Source organism: Narcine bancroftii, chromosome 2 (assembly GCF_036971445.1).
Source record: "Narcine bancroftii isolate sNarBan1 chromosome 2, sNarBan1.hap1, whole genome shotgun sequence".
Classification (NCBI taxonomy): Eukaryota; Metazoa; Chordata; class Chondrichthyes; order Torpediniformes; family Narcinidae; genus Narcine; species Narcine bancroftii.
In genome coordinates, this window is record NC_091470.1 from 338,122,582 (window position 1) to 338,139,007 (window position 16,426).

The 16,426-nt window shown below is 42.3% G+C and overlaps 2 long non-coding RNA genes across 2 annotated transcripts in view; both read right to left on the reverse strand.

Annotated features, from left to right (window-relative positions):
* LOC138752788 (uncharacterized) overlaps positions 1-16,426 on the reverse strand; it is a 69,414-nt gene that overhangs the window by 21,732 nt on the left and 31,256 nt on the right. The window lies entirely within an intron of this gene.
* Positions 3,767-8,056, reverse strand: LOC138752787 (uncharacterized). Its single transcript, XR_011350931.1, has 3 exons — positions 7,973-8,056; positions 7,535-7,887; positions 3,767-7,267 (listed from the first exon to the last, which is right to left on the reverse strand). It is a non-coding gene; the product is annotated as an uncharacterized lncRNA (long non-coding RNA).

Sequence of the window (16,426 nt, forward strand, 5' to 3'; positions counted from 1 at the left end):
TTATTGTCAGCAAATATGTAAATAGTGTTGACGCACCAAGCCGCAAAATCATAGATGTTCAGCAAGTAACGCAGGGGGCTAAGTATTCAGCCCTGTGGTACTCTGGTACTGATGGATTGATTTAATTGGAAACTGGATAGAAACAATATTTGAAAAAAATCTTTTATAGAGAAAAAAGCAACAAAACTTTGGACCAGACAAAATCTGTGCTACACCATGATTCCACAAACTATTCCACTAAAACATGGAGTGACCTTTGCAAAGCAAGTTACTATTGCTCTATTAATGGGCATTAATTTTAAGTGGATATCTAACTCAGAAACAAGGGTGATTTTTTTCATCATTGTTTATATTAAGCAGTTTGATCAATATATTCAATAGTCCTCACAATGTATAAAATTAAAACAGTATGACAGAATATTTGGAAATGTTTTTGGGAGATAAATTGGTAAAATTAGAGTAGGTTACATACATACACACACTAAAATATCTTATTTGAAATACTGAAGAATTCATATTCAATGATTTTACAGAAAATATGGAGAATGCTTTGCAAGGTGCTAATTGAAATGATGTCATGAAATGAATAGACCATTGTATTGGAAGACCAACCAGAGTCAGGTTGGTTGTGTTGGACATTTTTGCAAGACTTTTGACCTCTCTGCAAAGTGCTCAATCAAAGGTCATTGAGAGGTTTGTTTACCTAAAACAACAGATGGGAGCAGAAGACTGACTCCTATTGTTTTCTGGAGATGGAGAGAGATAGAGACTAAACAGTGTCAGCCAGGTGAAGCTTGTTGGAACTGAAACAGAAGCTCCAGAGTGGCGTATGGCTGGAAGTGCTATCTGTCTGATGTTTCTTTTGGAATAAGTGGAACAGAAAGAAACTCTGCAGTAGCCTGAAAGAAAGAGGTTATCATCTGGAGAACCCTGATGGAGCAAGTTTCATCAGCAAGACATTGAGGTGACTAATGGTGGTACCTCAGTTGTGGAAATCCTGGAAACCTACAAGAACCTTCCTGAGCGGTAACCATTTACCTTTCGAGCACCAAAGCCTGGTGAACTTTATACATGTTAAATTCTGTGCACAGTATAAGAATTGCCTGCAACCAGTGAACTTGGAAGAATGAAAAATGAGATTGATCTTTGAACCAAAGAACTTTTCTTAAATTTACACACACATTATATACACGTGTGCTTAGAATTAGAAGGGGGTTAAGTTAATATTGATAAGTTAAAGTTTGATTCTGTTTTCATGTTTAAAGATAATTAAAAACAACTTTTGTTTCAGTAACTACTTGTCGTGGTGAATATCTATTGCTGCTGGGTTTTGGGGTCATTTGGGCTTGTAACATTAGTTCATTGATGACATTAGACTTAATATCACAATGTGATTTAGGCAGAAGGAAGGGTAAAAGACTTTCAAACGCATTTCATGTGTTTGATTAGAAGTTTAATCAGTGTTAGGCCTTCATGACAGCAAGAAAGGAGTGGTCACATGAATCACAAGTAGTCAGGACCATTGTGCAAGTAATTGTTTTGGAAACCAAAGGGTAGTGACATGGATCCATTGCAATTTGCCTACCACAACCACAGGTCTATGACAGATGCCACCCCACTGGCTCTGTACAAAGTCAGCCAAGACATATACAGGTACTCTCCAACTTATGATCGACTCAACTTATATCCATCACACATATGTCCAAATTTAAAACAAAATTAAAAAATTATATGGTTTATGTTGTATTGACAAACTAATACAGGGATAAAGGGCATGTAAGAACCAAAATGTGCATACTTGTTAGTTGGCATTCAGGCTGCGTGTGGCCATCTTGATTCATGTGCGCATGCATGAGTCTTCGGTTGGTGCATGCGTGGTGGATTTGTTTACTGGAGTTTGGTTGGTGCATTCATGATGGGTTTGCATTCTGGTGTTCGGTTGGTGCATTGTGGTGGGTTTATGTTCTGGAGTTTGGTTGGCACATCGTGGGTTTATGTTCTGGAGTTCAGTTGACGCATCGTGGGTTTGTGTTCTGGAGTTCGGTTGGCGCATCGTGGGTTTGTGTTCTGGAGTTCGGTTGGCGCATCGTGGTGGGTTTGTGTTCTGGAGTTTGGTTGGCATATTCACGGTGGGTTTGCATATTGCAGTTCGGTTGGCATATTCATGATGGGTTTGCATATTGCAGTTTGGTTGGCACATGCGTGAGAGTTAAGTTCCATGACGATATTTCATTGGGATGCTTTTTATCAACTACAGTTTGGGATTCAAGACCATCATCCCCTTAAGGCTGATCAACAAACATCAAGACCTGGCCCTCAATCATTGTGTGATTGGATCCTTGATTTTCTCACCTCCAGACCCCAATCAGTGAGGATTGATAAGAATATCTCCATCAGGACCAGAACAACATAGGGCTGTGTAATTAGCTCCATGCTCTACTGGGTTTATACCTATGACAGTCTGGCTCAGTATGACATGAACACCATTTACAAATTTGCTGACGATAACACAGTAGTGGGTTGCATAGAAAGGACTGATGAATCAGCATACAGGAGGGAGATGGAAAACTTGGCTGAATGGTGTATTACCAACAAACTCTCACTCGATGTCACCATAACCAAGAAGCTGAATGTGAACTTTAGGAAGGGAAAACTAGAGATTAATGATCCAGTGATTATTGGGGATGAGAGGTGGAGAGAGTGAGCAAATTTAAATTTTTGGGAATTACTCTCTAAAGGACCTTTCCTAGATCCAACACACTGATGTCATCATGAAGAAAGTACATCTGTGCCTTTATTTCCTCTATCAAGAAAATCTACAGGGATCGCTGCAGTTGGAGAGCAGCGGCAATCATCAGATATCCACACCATCCAGTTCATATTCTGTTCTCACTGTGCCATCTCGAAAGATGTATCGGTGCCACAAGACTCATGCCACCAGGTTCAGGAACAGTTGCGATCCCTCCACTACCAAACAGCAAATCCAATCAGAGGCTCATTTAAGGACTTATATTTTGCCCATTATTTATTACTGAATATTTATTTTTCTATATTGCACACTCAATTGGCTTACATTTCTCTCTTTTGTATACATATCTTGAGCACTGCTGATAAGCAGAAATAATGCCTGGCCCACAGGAAAAAGATTCTCGAGGTTGTATGTGATGTCATTGTCTGTACCCTGGCAGTGAATCTGAATTTTGCTCTTTGAACAGTGACATTTCAAGTTATTGGTCCCTCTGATGATGAGTGATTGCAGGCACTATTCATCATTTTCCTAAGGCATATCCAATGCTTTTATGCATGGATATTTCAGGACCACCAACATTAGGAATTTGTTATTATATGGTGTAATTAACTAAATAAAATGAAACAAAATTGAGCAACATGTCAGACAAAATGACAAATCGGGATGTTCCAGGTTTGATCTGTGGTGTGTGCTCCATTGACTAATTGAATGAACCAGATTTTGTTTGGTTTCATTTGGGAAAATGGAAAAAACAGTTACTCTGTATGATGTCTTCGGATTGCCATCCCTGAATTCCTTAAGGACTGGATTTAATTTGATGGTGATGCCTAATAACCAAGCAAAATTATTCAATTATATTTTGACCAAGGGTTGTCAAACCATGGAATTGCAACAATCTTCCTTTATAATCACCTGGAGAGACTTGAATGCTATTGTTTATTGACTCATTCAAACAAATAGTCTGTACTAAAGTTGAGTTGAGTTTTCCACAGTTTATTAAACCTTATATCAGTTACTATATTATTACAACTTTGTTATATGGCACTAAAACGACAACAAAATAATTAAATGAAGCTTCAAACAATACTTAAAACAATGATTAATACGATGATTAAAATGGTTAATAAAAGTTTTCAGAACATCGGATGTTTACAGTACAGAAAAACAGACAATTTGACCCTTCTGGTCTATGCTGACCAGTAAAACTAGCTAGTCCCACTGACCTGCTCTTATTCCATAACCCTCCAGACCACTCCTATCCATGTATTTATCCAATTTATGTTTAAAACTCAGGATTGAATCTGAATTCACTGCATCAGCTAATTTCACACTCCTACCACTCACTGAGTGAAAAAACGTTTCCCTAATGTTCACCTTGCACCTCTCCCTTTTCAGTCTAAAGCTATAAACCTCTTGCATTTATCTCCCCCAATCGATTGGAAACATCCTATTCACATCAACTCTGTTTATACCCCTCATAATCTTAAAAACCTCTATCAAATATCCCCTCATTCTTTTTCATTCCAAAGAATATAGTCCTAACCTGTTTAATCTTTCCCATTTGAAGAGTAAATCTTCTCTGCACTCTTTCAATCTTATTGAAATCTTTGCTGCTGCTGGGCAGCCAGAACTGCACACAATATTCTAAGTGTGGCCTCACCAATAACTTGAATAACTTCAACATAACATTCCAACTTCTATGCAATGCCACCTTCAGGGAACAATGTACATGTATTCCCAGGTCTCTTTGCTCCTCAGCATTCTTCAAAGGCATACCATTTTACCCTGATTCACTCTTCCAAAGTGTAATGCCTCACATTTATTTGCATTAAATTCCATTAGCCATTTACTGGCCCAATTTCCCAGTTGATCCAGATCCCTCTGCAAGCTTTGAAAATCTTCCTCACAATCCACTACACCTCCTATCTTTGTGTCATCAGCAAACTTGTTGATCCAATTCACCACGTTATCATCTAGGTCTTTAATATAGATAATAAACAATAATGGTCCCAACACAAATCCAGGCACACCACTCCACACTGACCTCCAGTCTGAGAAGCAACCATCCACCACCACTCTGTTTTCTTCCACCAAGCCAATTTCGAATCTCTATATATACCTAGTGTCCTAACCTTCTGAACCAACCTCATGTGGAACCTTGTCATACAAGTCCATACAGACAACATCCAAGGCCTTTCCCTCATCAACCTTCTTGATAACTTCCTAAAAAATCTCTACAAGATTTGTTAAACATAACCCACCGTGCACAAATCCATGTTGACTGTCCTTAATCAGCTGTTGATGGTCTAAATAATTATATATCCTATCTCTCCAAAATCCTTCAAATAATTTGCATTCTATTGATGTCAGGCTATAATTCCCTGGTTTACTCTTGGAGCCCTTCTCAAATAGCGGGACAACATGAGCCATCCTCTAACCTCCGGCATCTCCCTGTGACTAAGGACATTTTCAATATATCTGACAGGTGCTCTACAATTTCAGCACTTGTCTCCCTCATGGTGCAGGGGATATCATATCCAGTATATATGGGATTTGTCTACCTTTGTTGTTTGCAAGGCAAGTACCTCTTTCTCCTTAAATTCCCTATGTTCCTTGACACTTCTATTTGTTTCCCTTCCATCCTTATTCACTATTCCAGTTTCCTGTGTATATACCAATGCAAAAAAAACAATTGTTTAAGCTCTCCCCCATTTCACAAGACTCCACACACCATCTCAAGTCTTTGCATCTTCACAGAACAAAGGAAAACCCAAAACTGACCAATATCTTAAACATGCAGAGAGAGAAAGAGAGAGAGAGACCTTGGTTCAGAATGTTTCTATGGAGACACTCAATGAATGTAAACATCTTGGCAGACTGCTTGAAGAATCTGCTTGTAACTTGCATTTTAACCCTTACAAATCTCTGATCCAGGATGAAAGGTTTAAAATCCTGGCACAACACAGCCTTCGCTCCTCGAGAATGCACATCAGGAAGTTAGGAGGCTTCCAGAATCCCCACAGTGTTTCCATGCATATTATGAAATCAGGAGGTGGGACGGGGTGGGTGGGGGAGGTGGATTTGGGAACCTGAATCCAAAAGACTATTGTACTTTTGCTAGCCTTATTTCTCATGTGCCTATGACAAAAATGCTGTTTTTCTTTCAGTCTTCATTGATTCAGCATTTGTACTGGTTATAAATTCAGAACACCATAAGTACTAACCTTTTTTGGATAAGATTTATTTTTTAAAAATAAACTTTATTGCAAAAAAAAACCTGTTCAAAGTCCCTTCACATTGTCCTCTAACAGCTGGTAACGAATTAGCAAAAACCATTGTCTCATGCTCACTCTCAAAGAATTGAAACTGATAATTTCCATAAAACACTTTCAACGCAGCAGGATAACAAAAATCAAATTTGTAACCTTTACGCCATAAAACATCTTTAACCAGATTAAATTCACATCATTGGAGTTTGTCTTTGTCTTGCATTTTGAACTGCAAGTCCGAAGGATTGTCTCTCTGTCCAAACAATTCAAACAATGAACTGTCACAGCTCTTGGCGGCTGACCAGATAAAGGTGGTCTTCTTAAAGCTCTATGTGCTCTTTCCAATACCAATCCATCAGGAAAAGACTCTTCCCCCAAAATCTGGGGAATCCAATTTTTAAAAAATTTGACGGGATCTTGACCTTCGATACCTTCTGGCAAACCCACAATTTTCACATTATTTCTTCTGCTTTGATTTTCCAAATAGTCCATTTTTTTAGTTAACTCTTTTTCCGGGCTCCTAAATCTTTAACTGAATTTTCCACCTTTACTATTGTTTCTGTATTGGATTGTACCTGTTGTTTACATTCAGAAAAAGAAGCTTCAAATTTTTAAAAGTTTTCCCGGTTTTCTTTAACTTTTGCCTTAACCACATTTAAGTCCGAAATTATATCCATATTCATTTGAACCACCTGGTTCAATTGACCAGTAATAACATCCAAATAGGAAGCAATACCTTCAAACATCATGTAAACAGGCTGGAGTGCAGTTTGAATTACAGGATCTGGTTCCATAATTTGTAACTCACTTTCTTCCAGCTCTTCTTCCATTCCAGCAGTAGTGTAAAGTAAGTCTTCTTCTTGTTGCTCTTCAAAAGGTAGCATTCTAGTTGTTTTGCTGCGAGTTTAGACACCCAACGACGACCCCCCGACTTCCTTAGGGGGTCATCGCTGCTGTCCCGCCGCAGACCATTTTTAAATAAAATTACGGAGTTCTCCGTAATTAACAGCGCCACCCAAGCGCATAGTCGCTGCAGACTGTGTGTCTGCCGTTGGAATCTTCTTCCTCCGCGCTCCCGTCTCTTCTAATGGGAGAGTTCTTTGTAGCAAGCCTCCAGGTTCATGCCCGACATCTCGGGAGCGCGCTCCTTCCTCCGCAGAATGGGTCGAACCAGCGCCATCTTGAGACTGGTGAGTAACTGTTACCTTTGCTTTTGTCCCCACTGGCGATCGTTGAAGCTTGGAGATTACTGAAAACGAATCAGAGGTTGTTCCAAGTTGTTTAGGCCTCAATTCTTCTGCACGTCGAAACTATATTTTCTTTTGTAACTGAGACTTAGTTTTGTATACATTAATAGCCATAATGGCTCACCAAAATATCAAACTAAAAATTAAAGTTTTAAAATTAATAATAAAGGGTTAAAAAACAGACATTTAAAAGTCTGACCAGAGAGGGCAGGGATTACACGTCTGATCTCTACGCCATCTTGCCACGCCCCCCCCTCAGCCCTCAATACCTGATAACAGAAGGACTCTGGATTGTGGTCCTTCCCCACAGTGCCCTCATGTTAGCTGCACCAAGCCTCAGCACCTACTCCTGCAGACTGGGATGTGGCAGTAGGCAGCATTCCGTCACCGACATTTCTGCGTGCTAATAGATCAACAAGTTTTAGACAGTCCAAAGGGCACCTTTCACTGAGTTGATGGATATCTGATTCTTTCTATGTCCCTGGGAACAGCCTGTAAATCAGAGAGTCCTCTGTATCCTGCTGCTGGGGTTGAACACCTTCATCAGGCACTTCCTGAGGAGATAAGCTGGGTCTCTGATGAGGTGCACAGGCATTTTCACTTCGTTGACATTTCTGGATTTCTATGGGCAGAGCAATGTAGATTTATAAATACTTCATAAAACCTCTGAAATCACAAACAATCAGTTCACTAATATTTTCTAGTACCTGCTTTACAATAACAGGATAGAACCAGACCCTGGAACTTGTCATACGTTTCATTCGAAGTAGAGTCAGTCACAGTCGTTCCTTCAGTTTAACATATAAACATTGTCATTACATCCTATATGGTTACAAGTGATGATAAAAACACGATATATTGCTTAATCCACACATAGATTACAGTGGAGTGGGGAATATAAACTTAACTTCACGTGGGAAGAGGTACCTGCCTTTATCTTCGGCCTTTCTGTAGATGGGTGAGTTGGCTAAAACTTGAGCATCATGCGTGAGGTCAGGCCAACCCACATACACATCTGTGAAGCTGGAGAAACAAAGGAATGATGGTATAGATCGACATATGAAACATATTGAAACTCAGGCTGAGATCCTTACCAGTAGTTGTGGTGAACAACAACTTGAAGAACATTCGAGTACACCTTTTCTGATTGTAGTAGGCTTGTGCGTTGCTATGGGGGCGGAATATGTGTCATCGATGGTACCAGCACTCATTGGATACCCTCATTCTACAAATCCATCCATTGTCTCTTGGAGATATGCACCACTTGACAATTCGACAATGTCCTCCTCAATGCTCCAGTAACTGGTGTAACAACATACACACGCACTGTGGCGAAACCAACACCAAAAATACAACTGATGGATTGATATTCACATAGGGTAGCATACCACCACAAAGCAACGGTGAGTCTAAGCTGAGGTTCCATAGGCTGTCACCATTTTGTTGTCTTGCACCTCACGTGAAAATCAATGATCTCCAAGACAAAATCAAAAGTGTTCTGAGACATATAAAAGTGATTTTGCCACTCGTCTTCATCAAAATTGTTGGGATCGTTAGACCAGAACATGGGCTCCTGTAGTTGCTCTCTCCTCCACATTCTTCTATCAGATGTCAGTGTGAATTGATTCAGAAGAACCAAATGTCTCTGTCTACAGTGTCTAAGGTTCGTGCCCCTTTCTGCCTCAAACTGCTCCCTGTTTTCTGATCACACGGACACGTTGTTCAGACAGTTGTGACATCATGTGCTTTATAAAGTTGATTGCAAAGTACAGAATATTTGCTTGCATTCTAAGATTGAACAAAATGTACATGGCTATCAAACGTACCTGCTGTTCCATCACCATTACTGTGTACAGAGCAATGTCACTTCCTGGTGCGTATGTTTTACATTTCACTAGATGCCAACGCTGCTGTGCTACACATCCCATCTCTTTTGGTCCAGGAAGCTGGCTTGCTGTGTAAATGGACTCACCGATCCAGCATTTCTTCTATTCTGTGTGAACAAGCAAGCTAGCTTTGCGAGATGGGTCTTGTATATGGAAAAAATACAGCATTTCAGAGTAAGAAGGGTAGTAGAGATGCTCCACTTAAAAAAAAAATACTTTAGGGATAAACGTTTTGCCCATCAACACTTAAGCTTAAGTTGTAACAACCTGCTACCCAGAAGGAGACCCCATACACGAAATGATGGACAAACGCGGTGATCTCGCAAGGCCTGCATGGGCTAATGTCCTTTCTCCCAGGTCGACTGCCTGCGTGGTGGGACCGCCAACAAATCAGTGGCCGGTACGCAATTAATGTCCTTTCTGCCATGAACAGAGGGAAAACTGGGCCTATACAAGCAGGAGCAGAGAGAGAAGTAAACGAGTCTTGACTATAACCACATCAAATGAGTGTAATTCTTCCACTCTCTGCTGTAGCGCCCGATACATTGGTGACCTCGAAGATGACCAACCAGACATTCCTACATGCAGCTTCCTTGAAGCTGCCAATGTTCTGGACCGTGCAGCCACTGATGTGGTTCGAGCAGGCCAAAGCCCAATTCTGGCACTGACAGATCTCCACTGATGCCATGAAGTACTACAACGTGGTGAGCTCGCTCAACCAGGACACAGCAGCATGGGTTGTTGATTTCCTGTGGCAGCCTCCAGGACAAGGCAAATATAATGCCCTCAAAGAGCTTTTAACCCAAACTTTTGGGATCTCACTTATACAGGATTTCACTGCAAACCTACAGAGGTGTGGATATTCTCAAATGTCAACCTCATCCGGGGCTATTATCAGATCCCAGTCCACCCCGATGACATCCCTAAATTGGCTATCATCACCCCTTTTGGGCTGTTTGTGTTCCTAAGAATGCCTTTCGGGCTTAAAAAAGCAGCCCAGACCTTCCAGAGGCTAATGGACGTAGTCGGCTTGGACCTCAGGTTGGTGATCATTTACCTAGATGACATCCTGATAGCCAGCCACAATCCCAAGGAACACGCAGCCCACCTAAGACAATTGTGCACCCGTCTGAGCAACTTTGGCTTCACAATCAACCTGGCCAAATGTCAGTTCAGGCCAGAAACAATAGACTTCCTGGGCCACAGAATCAACAAATATGGGGTGACACACCTGCCTGAAAAGGTAGAGACCATCAGGTGCTTCACCAAACTCCACAGGATGAAGGGCCTCTTAAGAATTTGCCAATATGATCAATTGTAATGGAAGATTTAAACTGTGTTTTTTTACTTTTGCAGCCTTTGCTTCTACAAGGCTGAGAACCTGCTTGTTTTTTAGAATTAGCAGACATAAGCTAAATTCCACCGAGGGGCCAGAGATGCAGTTATCTGACGGAAGGACATCTGTGTACCAAGAACATTTAATCTTCCTGCTTGTTTTGGTCACAGACTATTAGAGGCCTAGCCTTGATGCAAAATAAACCATTGTATTCAAAGTGATAAGCTGAAAATTATGTTATTCGATAGAAGCCTAGCATGCTAGCTTGCTCGCTTATCTTTCTTGCTGTGCTGGGAATAGGTGCTTGGGTAAGCAGTTTTTGGGTAATAAAAGCCATGGTCCTGCTGCTGAAGTTTGAGACTCTCCGAGAGGTGGCAACATCTCTCAGCAAGAAGAAGAACTTCTAGAGTCCAGCCAATGTCCTGGTCGGGGGAGGTGGAGAAGCTGCTACCGGCACCTTGACAACCTACTACAAGTGTGCAGTCGTTGCCTCGCTTCGGCAGTTGAGACCAGTCCAGGTGTTGATAAGTATAGTTGGGAAGGTCTTGTATATTGTAGTTTAAAATCAGCTTTTGAATTTGTAACAAACATATGTATAACTGAACTGCTCTCAGTGTGTGTGTTTATTTTCTTTCGGTAACTCAAACACTGTGACCAATCTAAAACGAACAAAGTGAGAGGTACAAGTTTACCCAAGACATCAATTTTTACCACTGTTTCATACTGGCAGCAGCCTGCATCGTGCGCTCCTGTTCACACTAATGGCAGGCAAGAGGTCACCTGAAACAGGGAAACATCAGAGGCATTTCAGAAAGCAAAAGATGCACCTGCCAATGCTATGCTTCTGGTGCACCCCAGGACGATGCCCTGACTGCCCTCACAGTACACACCTCCAACACAGCAGTTGAGGGTGTGGTTGAACACTTGATCGAGGGACAGTTGCAGCCCCTGGCTTTCTTTAGCAGAAACCTACAGCCACCTGAACATAAATACAGTGCCTTTGACCACGAGCTCTTGGATCTGTACCTTGCAGTCTGGCACTTTGGGTACTTTTTGGAGGGGAGGCAATTTAAGGTTTTCACAGACCACAAACCATTAACCTTTGCTTTCAATAAAATGTCGGACCTGTGGTCAGCCAGGCAGCAAGGATATCTGTCCAACATATCTGAGTTTGCCACGGACATTGAACACATCGCCAGAAAAGCCAAGGTAGTGCCCAATGCACTGTTACAACTAACGATTCAGACCGTCCAGACCCTGTCTCGGGATAGACTACACGACCCTGGCCAAGGCATAACAGATGGACCATGAGATTCCCATGTACACAACAGCGGTCTCAGGGCTCAGGCTAGAAGATGTCAACATCGGCCTTGGTACTCAGACACTCCTGTGCGACTTGTCCACCAGCAAACCCTGGCCTATCATACCAGCAACCCGGAGACAATAAGTTTTCAATGCAGTTCACAACCTGGCGCACCTATCCATCAGAATCACCATCAAGATGGTAGCCAGCAGGTTCATATAGCACGGGCTCTGAAAGCAGGTCAGCCATTTGGCCAAGATCTGCACACTCTTTCAGACATCAAGGGTGAAAACACACATCAAGGCAGTTCACTTAAACTTTCAAGCCAGCATGACAAAGGTTCAGTCATGTCCACATTGACATTGTAGGACCGCTGCCAGTCTGCTGGGGGACAAAATACCTTTTGATGATAATCGATCATTCCATGAGATCTCCAGAAGCAGTTCCACTGGCAGAAACACAACTGAGACCTGCACTAGAGCTTTGATCAACACCTGGGTGGCAAGATTTGGAGTCCCAGAGTATATGACCGGATAGGAGTATATAATTCACCTTGGGGTTCTGGGCAATGATGGGAAACCTTCTGGGAATGCAAGTCCATCACAAAATGGCATAGCACCCCCACGGGTTAGTAGAGCAGTTCCACAAACACCTGAAGGTAGCCCTGATGGCTTGACTCAAGGGACTGTATTGGACAGATGAACTACCAAGAGTCCTGGGCATCTGCACAGCACCAAAGGAGGATTTCAAAGCCTCAGTGGTGGAAATGGTATACCACACACCCTTGGTCATATCAGATGGGAGAGATATTAAATGATTTTTTCTCATCTGTGTTCACGAAGGAAAAAGACATTGAACTATGTATGATAAGTGAGGCAAATTACTTAGTTATGGAAAAGATAGGGATTAGTAAAGAGAGGGGTTTGGAGCTTCTAGGGTTAGTAAAAGTGGAAAAGTCTCCAGGACGTTAAGGGAGGTCAGGGAGCAAATAGCGGAGGCACTGTCAGTGATGTTTCAAAGATCACCTGAGGAGGGTGTGGTGCCGCGGGATTGGAGGGTTGCTAATGTAGTTCCATTGTTTAAATAAGGCACGAGGTGTCGGCCAAGTAATTATAAGCCTGTAAGCTTGACTTCAATGGTAGGGAAAGGTATTCTTAGAGATGGTGTGTATAAATATCTAGATAAGCAAGGATTGATCAGGAGCACCTAGCATGGGTTTGTGAAGGGGAAGTCATGATTGATGAACCTGGTTGGGTTTTTCAAAGAAGTGACAAGAAAGGTGGATGAAGGTAGGGCAGTTGATGTAGTCTATCTGGATTTTAGCAAAGCTTTTGATAAGGTTCCACATGAAAGGTTAGTAAGGAAGGTTCAGTCACTAGGGATTAATAGAGAAATAGTAAGATGGGTTCAGAGGTGGCTGGAGGAGGGACAGCAGAGGGTCATGGTGGACAACTGTCTGTCAGGTTGGAAGCCTGTGACGAGCGGCGTGCCTCAAGGATCGGTGCTAGGTCCCTGTTGTTCATAATTTATATTAATGATTTGGATGATGGAGTGATTAACTGGGTAAGTAAATACACAGACAATATGAAAATGGGGGAGTGGTGGATAGAGAGGAAGGTTTTTGGGGATTACAGAGGGATTTTGTTTGTCTGGAAAATTGGGCTGAAAGATGGCAGATAGAATTTAATGTAGAGAAGTGTGAGATGCTTCATTTCGGAAAAAAATAATCAAAATAGGACATATGTAGTAAAGGGGAGGACATTGGGGAATGCACAAGAACAAAGAAATCTTGGAGTTATGGTGCATCGTTCCTTGAAGGTGGATTCCCATGTTGACAGGGTGGTTAAAAAGGCATTTGGTATATTAGCCTTCATAAATCATAGCATAGACTATAGGAGTTGGGAAGTGATGCTGCGACTGTTTAAGGCGTTGGTGAGCCTAGGTTTGGAGTATCGTGTTCAGTTCTGGTCTCCAAATTATAGGAAGGATATAGATAAGGTGGAGAAGGTGCAGAGAAGATTTACAAGGATGTGGCCTGGCTTAAAATACCTCGAGTTCATAGGTAACATTATTGCATAATGGAGCTCTTAGCGAAATATCTATTTTGCTCCTGATACATTTCATTAAAAATCTCCTGCCATGTTTTTACTTTAAGTATAAAAATAGGGTTATTTGTCTTCCTCTTTATTGATTTAAGGCTCCACTTACAAAGTCTTTAGCTATTTCTTTATTCATTGAATGTAGCCCCTTATCAACCTAGTTTGGTGGGTGTTATATAGAGAATTTAGGTTAAAATGACTCAAGTTAAAATGTGATGATTAATCATAAAAAGGGAAGCCAGAACGGACAGGGAGCTTACTAGCAGCCAAGGACAAAAGCTGAATATGTTTTTTTAAAAACCTATCTTTTCATGGTCATAGTGAGAGACATGCAGGAGACAAAGGATTGATAAGAAGGGTGAGAAACAGAATTTAGTGTATGTAGAGTTCACAGCGTACGTAACGAACGTGATAATTAAAAATGCAGTTATACTTAGAATGCTTTTGCAATACTAACCAATTAAAACAGTATTAATAAGAAGGGGAAGGGCAAACAATAAGGGTATAAAAATCAATGCACTGTATGTATCGGGGCTTAACTGGTGAGAAACCAGTTGAGTCCAACTCTGCAGACTTGTAAATAAAGCTTGTCGTGTCATCAGTTTTAAAGAGACTCATGTGTGAGAAGTTTTATTTCTGACAAATGGGGGCTCGTCCGGGATCTACACTCCGGCCGTGAGGGGAGGCGAGAAGAGGGACATCGGAGGCGGTGCACCCCGCTGAGTTCAGCGGCTCCTAGTCCCTTGCTCGTCGCTTCGGGCGGCTTGAGCGAGTGGTATCCGGACAGGGTGACACGACAAGACGGAGAGGAGAAGGGTGACGGTTCAATCCCCGGGAAGACACCGGTAAGTGACGACTTACGATTGTGGTGTGGGGATTGGGTAACAGGTGTAACGGGATACACCTGTTTGGATAAAAAAACCTAACATAATAGATCAGGTATAGAGCTTTTGTCGTGGCATGAGGACCCTGTCGTGGGACTCTAGGATAGACCCCAGGGAAACCTCGGCGGTAACCGAAGGAGGGACAGCACCTCCGACGAAGTGCCGAGAAGAGAGGGGTCAACCCCAGGGAAACCTCAGCGGTAACCGAAGGAGGGACAGTACCTCCGACGAGGCGTCTGAGAAGAAGGGAGTAGGGTCCAGAACGAGAGGGTCCTCAGCAACGATAAACAGATCTAGGTGGGAAAATGGGAGGATCAAAATCTAAGGGCTCGTCTGAAAATTCAGGACAATTCCTGGGAGTACCCCTTGACAGCCCTTTGGGGAGAATGTTTGAAAATTGGGATAGTAATAGATATCGGGACAAAAACAAGGAAAAGATGGTCCAATATTGTCTCCTTTGGTCAAAACAACCTATTAAAGGTTCCTCGGTCTGGTGGCCGAAATTTGGATCTGATGAGGATTGGGTTAGACAAGCATTAAACATATATGTAAATTCGAGACCAAAGGTGAATCAAGAAGAGTCAGCATATGCATTTTGTTGGGTTCCCTGGCCAGGATCCTTAACAGAATGTTTTAAATTGAGAGTGGCAGGAGAAAAGAAATGGGAACCTCTGGACAACCTTCCCCCTCCTTATATTCCCCCTCCTTATATTCCCCCGGTGCCTACTGCGCCCGAGGAAAGCTTATTACCGGAGGGGAAAGGTGATGAATCTGATTGCCCCGAAGGGGGCCGGGATAAAAAGGATGAATTAAGGGAGTCGGACCCTAAACTTCCACCGGTAAACCGACCCTGGACAAGATCCCAGACTGGTCCAGGACCATCAAAATTTTCAATAAGCCTAAATCCCCTGAGGGAAGTTCCTATGGGAGGACCGGGAGGGGGAACGGGATATGTGAATGTTCCCCTAACTAGTACAGAGGTGCGGGGATTTAAGAAAGAAATGAAAAAGTTATTAGAAGATCCTATAGGACTGGCTGAACAGCTTGACCAATTCTTGGGACCAAACACATATACGTGGGAAGAGATGCAGGCAATAATGGGAACATTATTTTCACCCCAGGAGAGGCAGATGATTCGACGGGCTGCCCTCCTCATGTGGGAATATGAACAACCTGGGGACCCTAGACCCCATGAACAAAAATATCCCCTAAATGAACCCAGGTGGGACAAACGAACACCCGAGGGATTGGCAAGTATGAGACAATATAGAGAGTGGACAATTAAAGGGATACGGGAGGCTGTGCCAAAGGGTCACAATTTTACCAAGGCATTTGGGAACCACCAGGGGAAAGACGAGTCCCCTACTGATTTTTTGGAGAGGGTGAGAAAGAATGTCCAACAGTATGCTGGTGTGGACCCTAGTACACCAATGGGTGAACAGCTTATTCGAATTGAATTTGTTTCCAAATCATGGCAAGACATTAGAAAGAAACTAGAAAAGGAGGAGGACTGGAGCGAAAAACCCCTAAGTGACCTGTTAAAAAAGGCGCAAAAAGTATATGTGCAGAGAGAAGAAGAAGATCAAAAGAGGGCGACAAAGGTTATGGTACAGACTATCCGACAGATGAATGCTGAATCCAGAGGGGAAAGAA